This window comes from Ailuropoda melanoleuca, chromosome 18 (genome assembly GCF_002007445.2).
Source record: "Ailuropoda melanoleuca isolate Jingjing chromosome 18, ASM200744v2, whole genome shotgun sequence".
Classification (NCBI taxonomy): domain Eukaryota; kingdom Metazoa; phylum Chordata; class Mammalia; order Carnivora; family Ursidae; genus Ailuropoda; species Ailuropoda melanoleuca.
In genome coordinates, this window is record NC_048235.1 from 3,477,130 (window position 1) to 3,490,481 (window position 13,352).

The following is a 13,352-nucleotide window of genomic DNA, read 5'->3' on the forward strand; positions in this document are numbered from 1 at the left end:
CTATGTGACTGATGGAGAGATTGGTTCCAGAAGTAGCTATAGCTATGACCAAAACCTGAAACGTGCTTTGGGACTGAGTGACTTAGGGGACCATTCTAAAGAACTGGAAAATGATCATCTGTGTCAGGTGGCAGGGAAAAAAACTGGCAAAACTATCCATGTTGCTAATTGGAAGGAGAAAAATGCTGTTAATGAATATGGGGCACCGAACAGATTTCAGGGATGTATGTTTTATGTGAGAGCTTGTTGTCATTAGTTACATCTGCTAACTTACCACAAGAATAAGACCATCTCAGAAAAGAACAAGTCACCTTGCTTGGAAAGAAAGTAGAGAACCCACATATTCCAAAACTTTCAAGTTGGGATATGAAATTATTCCTCACCAGATCAACATGACGATTTTGGTAAGTGCGACCTCAAGACAAAAACCAAATGAGGGGCCTGGTCTGCACACTGTGCAGTTAGAATGTCTCCAAGAAGTGAGCACAGCCTCCTGGGGTCTGTCAGCACAGTGAAAGGGCTCGATACACAGCAGAGATTAGCCGCAGAGAGACCAAACCGTGGCTGCCATCAATCGCCACAGTCAAGTGTAAGAAAGAGCATACCTGTCTTGTGGCTATTCTTGCACCCGTATTTATTACCTGCCGATATAATACATATGTACACACATGTACATATGTAGGAGAAGTGTGTGCGCTGATGTAAAGTGCTTTCACTCTTCCCTTATATTTATGGTATTGTTGGAAAAATACATAATACCCTTCACTACTATTTAGACCTTTCTTATGTATATTTAAACTTACACATTTTACTTGCTGTTTTTGATAGCAAATAAATACAGGGATATTTTACACTGGAAAAATCTGCTGTTAATATTTCTCAATAGAAGTAATCCACTGTAATTTAATAATTGGCATGCAGTCATATTTACGTCATTGGAACAGACTGGAAATAAAGCTATGTATTAATTTTACTTGAGTTGAGAACCATAGGGTTCTTCCTTGTTCCTCTCTTTATAGCGGCCACTCATGTTCAGATTTTAAAACTACTAGCTACCAAATAGTAGGACAATTCGGACAGTAATTAAAAACCTCTATATCACTGCAAATGGACCAATAGAATATGAATTTGGAGGCCAAGTTCTATATATATCAAGTTCATATGCTTCAAAGAGAATGACAGAGAAAATTAGGAGTATTAGCTCATGGAGGCAACTTACCTATCTAAAGTTTTTTAAAATCTGTTTCATACAAAATAAACAATAATTAAGGTTTAAGACATTATAATGACATAATGCTCGGAGGAAAAAAACGGCTGTATGAAAGCAAACGTGGGTCTGTCTGGCATGTTTATCCCTGCTAAATGACAAGAGTTTGCCAAATATAATCATTTTTAGACGTAAGTTACCTTGACCTTTACCTGTTAAATGTTTCATGTTAAGAACTGACCACCAGTAAATGTAGGATGATTATGGTATTCTCAAAATTGGGAAAGATGATCGCCATTCTACTAAAATAATATAATCCACTTGGAAACATTTTGGTGTCCATCATAAATGTCTCATACATAAGTCACAGAAAACAATGACCAGGGACCCTTAGACTAGGCCATTTGTACACAATCAGAGCAGGTGCTATGCTATCACTTGGGTCAAGGGAACATTTGTCTCGATGCAGGCGTAAGGAAATAGCACAGCGCACTCACTTCCGCTGCCTGCAGCTGAGGCCCAGAAAACTGAAGGAGGCTGAGATGATTTTCATGTTTAAAGAGAGAGTCGGGATGAGACAGTTTCTACACTGCAGGAAGAGTTTGGTTGATGCATTCTTCTCCCTGGGATCACATACTGTAACAGAAAATCTATTTGGTTCACTTTTGGAGGAGATTTAAAAAAATGGATTTTCATTTCTGATTGAAGGATGAATTTTTGCCATTCCTTTAAACTCCCCATGTATCCACCAAAACCACACAAAAAGATATTCCAAATATTCGAAGTCAGGGCTTTTTAATAGGTAAATTACCTAAGGCAGTACATTGTAAGTCATCTGTTATTAACTCGTTCAAAATCCCATAATATTTTAAGTTGCTCTGTTGCTGGAATTTCCAGACTGAAACATTATTACCAAATCGGCTATATGCAGAGACTACAGACACAGGCACACACCGTACGCACACGCACACGTGAGCACACACGGCCCTTGTCTTACTCATCAATCAAGCCATCCATTTCAGAAAAAACAAAAATAGAAACTGATATTTTTAATTTTAATTTTTGTTTCTTGCACTTTCTCTACTTCCCACTATTGTTTTGTTTTGTTTTTTTCCCTTTTGGTTTTAGTCTTTTCCATTCATGCTTAAAAAATTACTGCTTTGCTGGAGATTACCTCAGACAATAAAACAAAACTGAGAAGTGCTAGTTTTTATCCCTTGATAGAACTTCCAAAGTAAAATTATAATCTTAGGGGATTGCTCAAAAGTTCATGTAAGAATGATTTTTATTTTCAGAGTAAATGTCCATTTATCTATGATCTTTATAGCTTATTATTTTTAAATAAAAAGTTAATATATTTCATTTTTAAATCCAAAAAATCAATATTATGAATATAATTATTTCAAAACATTACTGCATGTGTCTTTTCTGTGTTTGATATAATTATACCAAAAAATAGCTGGCTTACAAAAAAAAAAACAAAAAACAAAAAAACCCTCCAGCAACTATGGATACTTTACACACAATATATTTAACATAGGAAATTGCTAAAGAATTTTGAATAAACTGAGAAAGTAAAGGACGAAGTTGAGATCATCCAGAGAACAGTGGTGTCAGGAAGCCACACTAACCTGCATAAACCATACTAACCAGAAATTCTACTAATGGGAACTTGTCCAAAAGACTCAGAATCTCAAAGACAGACCTGCACTCACGTGTTTACCCAAGCATTAGTCATACAGCCTAGATATGCGGTCAACCCAACTGTCCATCGATGGATAAACAGATAAAGAAAATGTGGCATACAGACACAGTGGAATATTCAGCCTTAAAAAATGACGGAAGTCATGCCATTTACAACAACGTGGATGGGTCTAGAGGACGTTAAGTGAAATAAATAAACACAGAAGGCAAATGCTATATGAGCTCATTGATACTTATAATCTAAAATAGTCAAATGCATGGAAGCTGAGAGTGCAATGGTGGTTAGCAGGGGCTTGGGGGAGGGGAAATAGGAAGGTAAAGGACAAAGGGTACAAAGTTTCACTTACACAAGGTAAGTCTGTTCTGGAGATCCACTACAAATCACAGTGCCTCAGCTAAGAATACCGAATACTTAAAATTTGCTAAGATGGTAGATTTTATGCTGTGTTCTAGAAAGGTGTTACTAGAGAGCACAGACAAGAGAAGGGGTGTCAATCACGAGCTAGTTTATTGGGCATAGTGATTGCATTTAATACAGAAAGTATATGTTAAACCCATTTTGTTCATGTAGCAATTGTGCCTCAACAAAGTTAAACAACTTGTCCAAGGTCACTAAAATAGGTCACAACTGAGGCATGAACCCATATCTATCTGCATCCAAAGACTGGCATTTAATCCTACTTCTGTTCCTAAAATTTATGACCCCCTCTCAACACTGGTTTTCCAGTTTATGAGAAGGATTCTGGATGATGACTGGATATAGGACACATGTTCATTAAATAACTAAACGAGCTTCTTCCAATCCTTAAATCCTAGTATTTATAGAAGAGCCTTTTAATGCCTAGTTGATTGCTTCAGCCTTCAGAGGCAAAAGAGGTATTTTTTAAGATTAGGAAAAGAGGAAAAAATGTTTTATGTTTCTATTTTCTTAGGTATACTTATTTTAACTTATGTATTTATTTCTTGTTTATTAGTTAAACAAAAACATTTGATGATTTTGAACATGATTAAACATGCTTAATTTTTTTAAAAAAAGCTCTTTGTTCATCCTTTTATAAGATGGCAATTTGCAAATCTGATCTAAGTTCAGTTTGTTTCACTATTTACTTTCCTGGTTATCATTACTGAAAGAAGTACTGTTACTTCAAAAGTGGATGGAGGGGATTACCAGCTACCCTCACTATCCCAATCAACCAAATACAGAAAAGTTTATAAGTATGGCTATTAAATTATCATCTTCCCTCATGTACATCAAATTTTGTAATAAATTAGTTGGAAGGTGTTGTAGTTTATGTTTGTAAGTGTGTGCAGAACATGTTGTGAACATAACAAAGGTTTCAGTCCTTCGATCATGCATATCCTTAATATCATGTAGGGAAATGGTGTTTTACCTCTGTCTTCCTCCCCAGGATCCATCACCCCAATTTAATCATGAAAAAAAAAACAACAGACAAATCCCAATTGAGAAGCATTCTATCAAATACCTAGCATGCCTCAAAACACCCAAGATCAGCAAGACCAAAGAAAGTCTGAGAAATTATCAGAGCCAGAAGGACCCTAAGCAGACATGATAACTAAACGCAGTGTGGTATTTTGCATGGCTACCTAGAACAGAAAAAAGAACGTGAAGTAAAAACCAGGGAAATATGAAAAAAGTATGGACTTTAATTAAAAATAATGTATCAGTATTAATTCATTAATTGTAACAAATGTACCTTACAAATAAATATGAGGTGTTACGGACAGGGGAAACTCTCTGGGGTATATATGGAAACCTTCTGTACCAACTTGGCAATTTTTCTGTGAATCTAAAATTTTTCTAAAAACTAGGAGATACTTAATATGCCTCATCATTTCAAAGATTTTAAAATTTATTCCCAATGTTATTTTTTTTTCCAGTGTGTAAATATGAAAAGCTTCCAGAGTGGACATACTTATATAATTTTCTGAAACAAAAATTATGAAAAAATGGCTATGATTAAGAATAGAAGAGGAAAAAGAAATGACAAGACAAAAAACTGTTTCCAAACTACTCCTTGCTCCCTAAGAGGAGTTTGTTTTTATATCTGTGTGTGAAAGGGTTACCCATCTCAAAGATTAAACCATGTCTGCGGTTTATGATGAGCTCCTGCTATTTTCCTGGTGTTCATCTGTGCTTGCTTCATTGCTGGTATTTTGTTCTATAAATTTCTTGTGGGAATACTTTTGTTTGTTTTGACATCTTCTGAGGGCTGGTTTGGTTAAAGCTGGATAATTTACAAATCCACCTTACCAGACTTAGGCTACACAACTTCAAAGTCAACCCAGTACCTGAGGGACCCTGACCACTGCCTCGGACTGTGGAACCCACTCTTCCCGATGGCTCAGTCCTCAGCACCAGACACAAGTCAGGTGCACGTGTAACCAGGTGAGGGCACCCATGACTAAAGAAAACTAGTATTGTTCTATTTAGAAAAAAAAAATATGGAAAATAAGTTGTAATATTTTCTTTTTGTATCCAACAGATATTCCTGATCAGTTCATCATTTTGAGGATCAGACTCCACATCCCTCACTTTCATTGTGTGTTATGATGACTAATAATATTCAAATAGTTCTTTATTACCAGGCTTGGCATTATCTCCAAACTGTTGAGCGTCAGGCTAAACTGCTTCTCATCATCCCTCTCTCCAGTATGTGTTAAACACATTTGGACTTGAGAATAATTTAAACTATAATTATGCAACGATTTCTTTACTGAAAATAAACCAGTTAGAAACAGACCAACCAAATAAAGTACAGAGTGTATATCTATGTGTTTGTGTGTTTGCATGCACGTGAACAGGTGTGTGTGTTGTTTGGATGTGTGTGGGCATATGTAGGTGTATGTGTATTTCTGTGTGCAGGTGGGCATGTCTGTGTGTGGCTGTGAGCCTTCCAGGCCACACTCTACCTGCACCAGCTGAAGGGTTTTGAGCAGAGGAGTGGCATGACCTGACTCAGGTGTTGCAAGGGTCACTGAGGCTCCTCTGTGCGGAATGGGGTCTTGGCGGGATGGAGACACACAGAGCTGGAGAGTCCTGAAATGGCCCTGGTAAGCAAGGACCATGGGTTGGATCAGTGGGGCTGAGCAGAAGTGAGAATTCTGAGCCAGAGTCGTAGGTTTAAGTCCTAATTTGATCACACACTAGCTAGGAGACCCTGGCAGCTGCACTAAAATGTAGTTTTCTGACCTACTTGATCTCCTGCAGAGCAGTGCTATTTGGATAAAATGAGGTGCCCACACACAAAAGCATTCCCTAAACTCTCAACATCGCTGTAATGAAGGATATTGCTCAGGGCAGGATTTTTCAAACAGTGGATCAAATTAGTGGGTCCTGAAATTAGTTCAGTGGGTCTCATTCAGCATTTAAATAAAACCGAATAAAAGAGAAGGGATTACAATGTTTGGACAACACTGGTATAGATTGAAGAATGGGGTTTGAAATCAGACAGCCCTACCCTCCACGGTCCAGACTGACATTTCACAAGTTCATTTAGGTTTCTGATCCAAGATCTTTATCTGAAAAGTTGATATGATTTTAAAAAAAAAGTCGTAAATCATGGGATTTTATAATTAAATGAATTAATGCATATAAAGTGATTAGAAATATATTTGGCATATACTAAATAAAATAATTATGTGTGATTATTAATTAGAGGATAATGTGTAAAACCTTTGTAAATGGTAATTTATCAAATTAGCACATTATGTTATTATTAAGAGATCTGAATAAACATGTGAATGATTTAGAATATGCTTTCAACTATCTGTTCTCACCCAGTTCTCCTTAGTTACCCAAACCCTAAGGAATAGAAACATTCCTCACAGCATTACACAGATTCTTTTATCCGTCTCCACTTATCTGTCTTGCCATCTTTGTAACACTTGCAATTATGAATAGCAAGTGGAAACCAAAGGAAAGACTTTGAAAGAACATTCCACAATAGCCATTTATTAAAAGGATCCTAATTCCCCTGTCTTTCTCCTCACCTGTGGACCTTCCCAGACTCCACTGACCCTCCCAGTTCCAGATTCCCTCAGGTCCAGTCAAGGACCCCAAGCCCCATACTCCCCATGCACGGAGTTTAAATATGGTTCAGGGACATGAACTGAGAGTGAAACTGATTTGGTTCTTAAGTGGTTAGTTCCAACATGGCAAGGGGATTCATATTTACCTTTTTAGTTAATGCTAGTCATAATTCATCTTTCTATCCTGTTAAATCATACATGGAATTCTACCGTCTCCATGGGAGTTTTAACATGTCCTCTTTCATTGGGCTGGACACCCCACGGTTCCCTACAGAGCTCTCAGAAAGCTTCCCCATGTTTCTTTCATTTGTTGCTGATTGAGTTGCAAGTGCAGCACATAAGCTCAAGGTCTTCTGAGTCCGGCCCATGAATGCAAGTCCTGTTTTCCATTCTAGGAGTTATCTTTGATGCTTCTTCCTCTCAATGCTTTGTCAATCTCTACAGTCCCCTGCCTCTTTATAAACAATCCACAAATAAGGTAGAAAAACAGCCATTAACTAACTTAAGGTCACAGCATAGCGTGAAAATGCTTCAATGGTGAATGTAGTCTGAAGTCTTTATAGATGATTAATCAATTTATTATTTCTGTTTATACTTTTTCAAAGCTCACGATTTATGAGCCTTGCCTTGATTACAGCAATTAGTAAATGAAATTGTGTTTGCATTTCCCCCAGGCATGTTTACATTGCACAAGCCCTGCTTTTCTCCAGGGGAGCCCTGCAGTAACAGCTCTCTAATCAGGGCCAATACCTCAAACACACCGTCAACAAACCTCTAAAACAGTAGCACAGGTAATTCACCTTTTTCTTGCTTTGAGCAAAATTAAGTTTCATTTCCCATACCACCATGGGTATTTCCCTTAGAATAACCAGCTCATAAAAATGACTTACTATAACAGAATGATAACTAGGAGACAACCCGCATTTACTTTATACAGATCAACTAGAAGGGTCTTTTAAATCTCACGTTCCCCTTTGCATCTAAAATATAATTTACTAAACAGCATTACCACATACTATTTTCAGAATCACGCACAGGGGGTATGTCTCTACATACTGTCTCTTGAGTGGAGAATAAAAGAATATATTTAACAAAAGAAAGACAGGAGAAACCCGACTGTTTTGAGATCTTAGACTCACATTAAGTTCTCATTGATTTATGCTTTTCTTGTCTTAGAAGATTGCTCCCTGTGAATTCCATTTGTTTTTCTACTATTACACTCTACCTGGCTACCTAATGATCACTTTCTATTTTTTGTCAGGGGGACTAGTAAATATTCGGAGGTGTCTCCAGGCATTCCCGGAGGGTGATATATAATGTGACATTTATTCTTCAGATAAAAATAAATAAATAAAAATGAACAAAACAAAATTCAAATGTAACGAGTCTTTCTACCCTAGCCCAAGTGAAATATTCAATTTGAGTTTTCCCGTGAGACAAGCCACAGTTCTTTGAGGTCCGATGGTTGTAGCAACAGGAAAAGCTGGCACCTCCCCGAGGTCCAGTCCTGTATTCTTTCTCCTCCATTGCTTAGAAACGTTTAGAACACATGGCTCCATCCTAAAATGACCAAATTCTCAGGACACACTCTATACAACAATCATTCCCTAGGAAAGACCAAGGTCTAGTTCTTGGGTCTCTAAATTAGTGGCTCTAAATTTGACTTTTACATTAGTTGATTTAACTAATAACCATGCAAATGTCCATTTCAGCTTTCCCTTTGGAATGCATTTGCACAAGGGCTTGTGTGTGCAAACGAGGACACACACACACACTCATTCACTCTCCCCTTTAACTTATTTGGTTGGTTTCTTTATGGCTGGTTTATTGAAGGACAGAAGTCACCGTATAACTGTATTTTAAATTACCCTGATCTCCAAATGTGACCCACACATACTGGGGAGAGGGCTGATAGGAAGCAATTCAGCCTGAGACTCAACAGAGTTTGGAGATAATGCTAAGCTTGGGTCTAACAAGAACTATTTGAATTTTATTAGTTATCAAAACACACAAGGAAAGTGGAAGGTGTGGAGACTGATCCCTAAAATACAGTGAACAAAAATATCCACTGGTCGCAGAAAGAAAATATTAGAACTTATTTTCTGTATTTTTTCCCTAAGTAAAATTAGTTTCATCCTTTTTCACATAAGGTCATTCACTGGTGCCCTCACTTGGTTTTAGGTCAGGCTGACTTGTGTCTAGTAGGGAGGAGTGAGGCATCCAGAGGGAAGAGTGAGGGTTCCATAGTAGGGACACCCCAGGTACTGGGTTTGCTTGGGGCATATGTGAATTTACAGCGTGTTGCTTGCTCTGCTTGGGTGCCTCTGCACAGTGAGCTCACACCTCTCTTAGAACCTGTGTACTCACTCGTCCCTGTGGCTGGAAAGTACTTCACCAGGACCCAGCCAGTCCCTCACACAGATCTCCAGGACTCCACACAAACATGGCATCCCTTCAAGGCTTCTCCCCCAAACGCCCCCATTCCCAGCCTCCCGGGCCTGCTTCTCTCTGCAACACTCTTGGGCATCTGAAACACTGTATCTATCATAACCTTTGTCTGTTTCTCCCTCCTTACCAACAGGGCTAAAATACCGTTTTCTTTGTTCATTGTTCATTGCCCCATTCATAGTGGTTCTCAACATTTTTTTTTTTTTTTGGTAGGAATGAAGTTGCACTTTATACACTGCAAATTGGTAGAAACCGACACTAAAATTTCATTTCCTATACTTTGTTTGCTTAGAACACTTTTTGGATAGTTCTTCCTCTATATTTCACCAAAGCTTATTAGTATGTATTTTAAGATAAAATTTTTTTTAAGATTTTAAGTAATCGCCACACCCAACATGGGACTCAAACTTACAACCCTGAGGTCAAGAGTTGCATTCTCTACGGACTGAGCCAGCCAGGTGCCCCAAGACAACATTTTTAAAGATAAAGAAAAAATATTTTCTGTGCCACATTTACATATTAGTGTGCCCCTGCTGTTACATCCTAAGATGAATTCTCTTGACTCCTGAATCAACATGTTCCCTCTACAAAACCAAGAGCATAGTACAAGGCAACAATTTGCTTTCCACAGCTCTCTTACTTTCTCCAAATGCTTTTGGCAAAGCCCCTTTCACTCTGCAATCTGCTTTTCCTTCCCTGTCACTCACACCCACACACATGTATTAGCACCTCCAATAACAAGAGCAATTTGCCTCCCCTTTAAGAGAACAGAAGTTCTCCTGATTGATGAATAAACTTCTAGAACTAAATCTCCCACACTGGAATTCCCGGCCAGAGGGGAACACAAGACTGCAATAACAAAGAGGAATTGACAATTTCACACCTCGCTCATTTGTTTACTCATTTCATTCACTTGTTCAAATGTGTCCACTCTGGCAAGCTCGGGGGCTGTTAAAGTGAACGTGGTTCCTGTCATTGAGCAGCCCACAGCCTTGCCTCCGAAAAAGACCAAATATTTATCACAAGGAAGTCTGAAAAATCTTTGAAATACCCAATTAACCCTAACAGTGGGTACTAAGAGCCCATTATGCAACCTTGCTGGTTTAAAGGTAAATACTTCTGCCAGTTGATTACTAACGGAAACAATCAAGAATTTCCTCTAGTGACATTGTGCAGGCTGCTTTTTTTCCCCTTTCTACAAGAAAAACTCCAGCTTCTGCCTTTAGAGGAAACATGAGATTGGTGACTAAGAATACTTTAAGAGTCCACTGGGCAAACGCAGAGCCCGTCGGCAGTGGGGCCAGAGATACCGGAGTGGGAGACTAGGAATGGCCATTAGCTGAGCGGATCCCAAATCCCAAATCTGAGAAATAGGACCAGAAATAGGAAAGATAAAGGAAAGAGGGAGGTGCCAGGGTTTGAGCAAGGGAAGTAGTGATATAAAAACTGGTGTACATTAAGGTATTAAGACCACACTTATCATGATGAGCACTGAGTAATGTAGAGAATTATTGAATCACTGTATTGTACACCTGAAACTAATATACAAGAATTAATTTACTTTTAAATTTTAAATTGGTATAGATTAATGCTTGAGACAAACTTACTCATGTTAAATACGAGCCCAGACTGCTGTTGGAACTAAAATAGTCTGTCTTACACCACTCGGTAACTTACATACACATTTTCCTAGAGATAACAGAATCTATGCGATATAGCAGAGGTACAAGGTAATTGCAAGCCCAAATAAACTTCTAAGAAAACTTATAAGTACACTTGTAAAGTTTTAGAGGGAATGACTCTTTTCTTGAACTGCCAAAAGTATTCAAAAAATATGTAGAAATTAATATTTTATTTTTGGAGTGGAAATAGTGGCTTTAAATGATGCATTGGACCAGATGGACCTAACAGATATTTTCAGAACATTCCATCAAAAAAACAGTGAAATACACACTCTGTCAAGTGCATATGAAACATTCTCTGGAACAGATCACATGTTAGGCCACAAAACAAGTCTCGATCAATTCAAAAATCACATCGTGCATGTTTTCTGACCACAATGGATAAAACTAGAAACCAAACACAAGAAAAATATCTGAAAGAACACAAATGCTTGGGGGCTAAATAACATATTACTAAACAATGAATGAGTCAACCAGGAAATCAGAACATACTTGGAGTCAAATGAAAGTGAAGACACAACAGTCCAAGATCTTTGGGACGCAGCCCAAGCTGTTCTAAGAGGGAAGAGTGTAACAATACAGGCCTACACTGAGAAGCATGGGCAGTCTCAAATAAACAACCTAACTTTACACCTACAGGAGCTAGAAAAAGAACAACAAAGCCCAAAGCTGTAGGAGGAAGAAAATAATAAAGATTAGAGCAGACAGAAAAAGAGACTTAAAAAACAAAACAAAACAAAACCCATACTGGGATAGACCAATGAAACCAGGAGCTGATTCTTTGAACACAAAATTGATAAACCTTTAGTTAGATTCGCCTCCCCACCCTTTGGGGAAAAAATGAAAAGAAAACGAGTCGAATAAATAAAATCAGAAATGGGGGAGAAATAACAACACCAAAGAAATACAAAGGATTACAAGAGTACTATGAATAGCTATATGCCAACAAAAGGACAACCTAGAAGAAATCGATAAATTCCTAGAACGTAAAACCCTCCTAAACCAAATCAGAAAGAGAGAATTTGAACAGATCAATTGCTAGCAATGAAATGAAATCAGTAATCCAAAAACTCCCAACAAACAAAACCGCAGGACCAGATGGCTTCACAGGTGAATTCTGCTAAACATGTAAAGAAGAGTTCATATGTGTTCTTCTCAAACTATTCCAAAAAATGGAAGAGGAAGGAAAGCATCCAAATTCATCCTACGAGACCAGCATTACAAGAAAAAAAAAAAAAAAAAAAAAAAAAGTACAGGAATTAGTACTTCATTTGTAGAGTTGATGACAGTTTTCATCAGTGTAATTCTATGAATACTCCTCCTATTGTCCTATAATTTGGCTCTCAAAATCGTGTGTGTATCAATATGCGTGTGCACACATTTGCATATGATTAATAACATATATTATCTGATATTGAATGAAAAACTTTAACAGAAAGCATAGTACAATAATTCCTATGTTAGAAAATGTGCACTAAATTACACATTCATGGCAACTTTACATTTACCCCAAAATACGTTCCAGACAGTTCAAGATTTAGGCCATACATGTTCAGGGTTTCGATCCATTGCCACATCCTTGATGAATGGTGTCTTTCTGCCCCTGCTCGAATTTGGTTTCCTTGTCCTATTCTCTCACAGCACCTTCTATTTTCCTGCACTATTCCTTTTACAGCTTATGACCACTTTATAATATTATCCCTAACAAGGTATTCTTTACTTAATCAGGGAAAATGAAACAGAATTCCAAAGAGCAAAGCTTACGCTATCTCCAGCAAACACCTTCTGTTTCTAGCTACTTGGACACAGTATTCTTGTCCTGTTATCAATCTGCAACACCAGTCACTTGCTCACTACTGAACCGTTTCTCTTGATTCTCTGTGACTACTCTTTCTGAGACTCGGTGGCTTTCAAAGAATACCATTGCTTTGCTGCCTCTCCAGACACCTTCCTTTCCAATTTTCAACCACATCCCTGAACATACTTCATCTTCTCTCAATGACAGCTGTTGGCCACCTAATTCCACATTACCAAGCAGCATTCCCCTCGCGGGGAACTTTCCCTCAGCTACAAAACGTAAACTATATTTAACAATGGAGTCGACTTCCGTCATCATCACTTAGCTGTTAACCCTCGGTGCTGTTTGAATGACATTATTTCCTATTTACCTCTCTATTCAAAAGTCAGTAATGTTGAGGAAAGACACCAGCTTAGTAATAGGAGGCCTGGGTACTGATCACAAGCCCATCCTCTTAGACGTG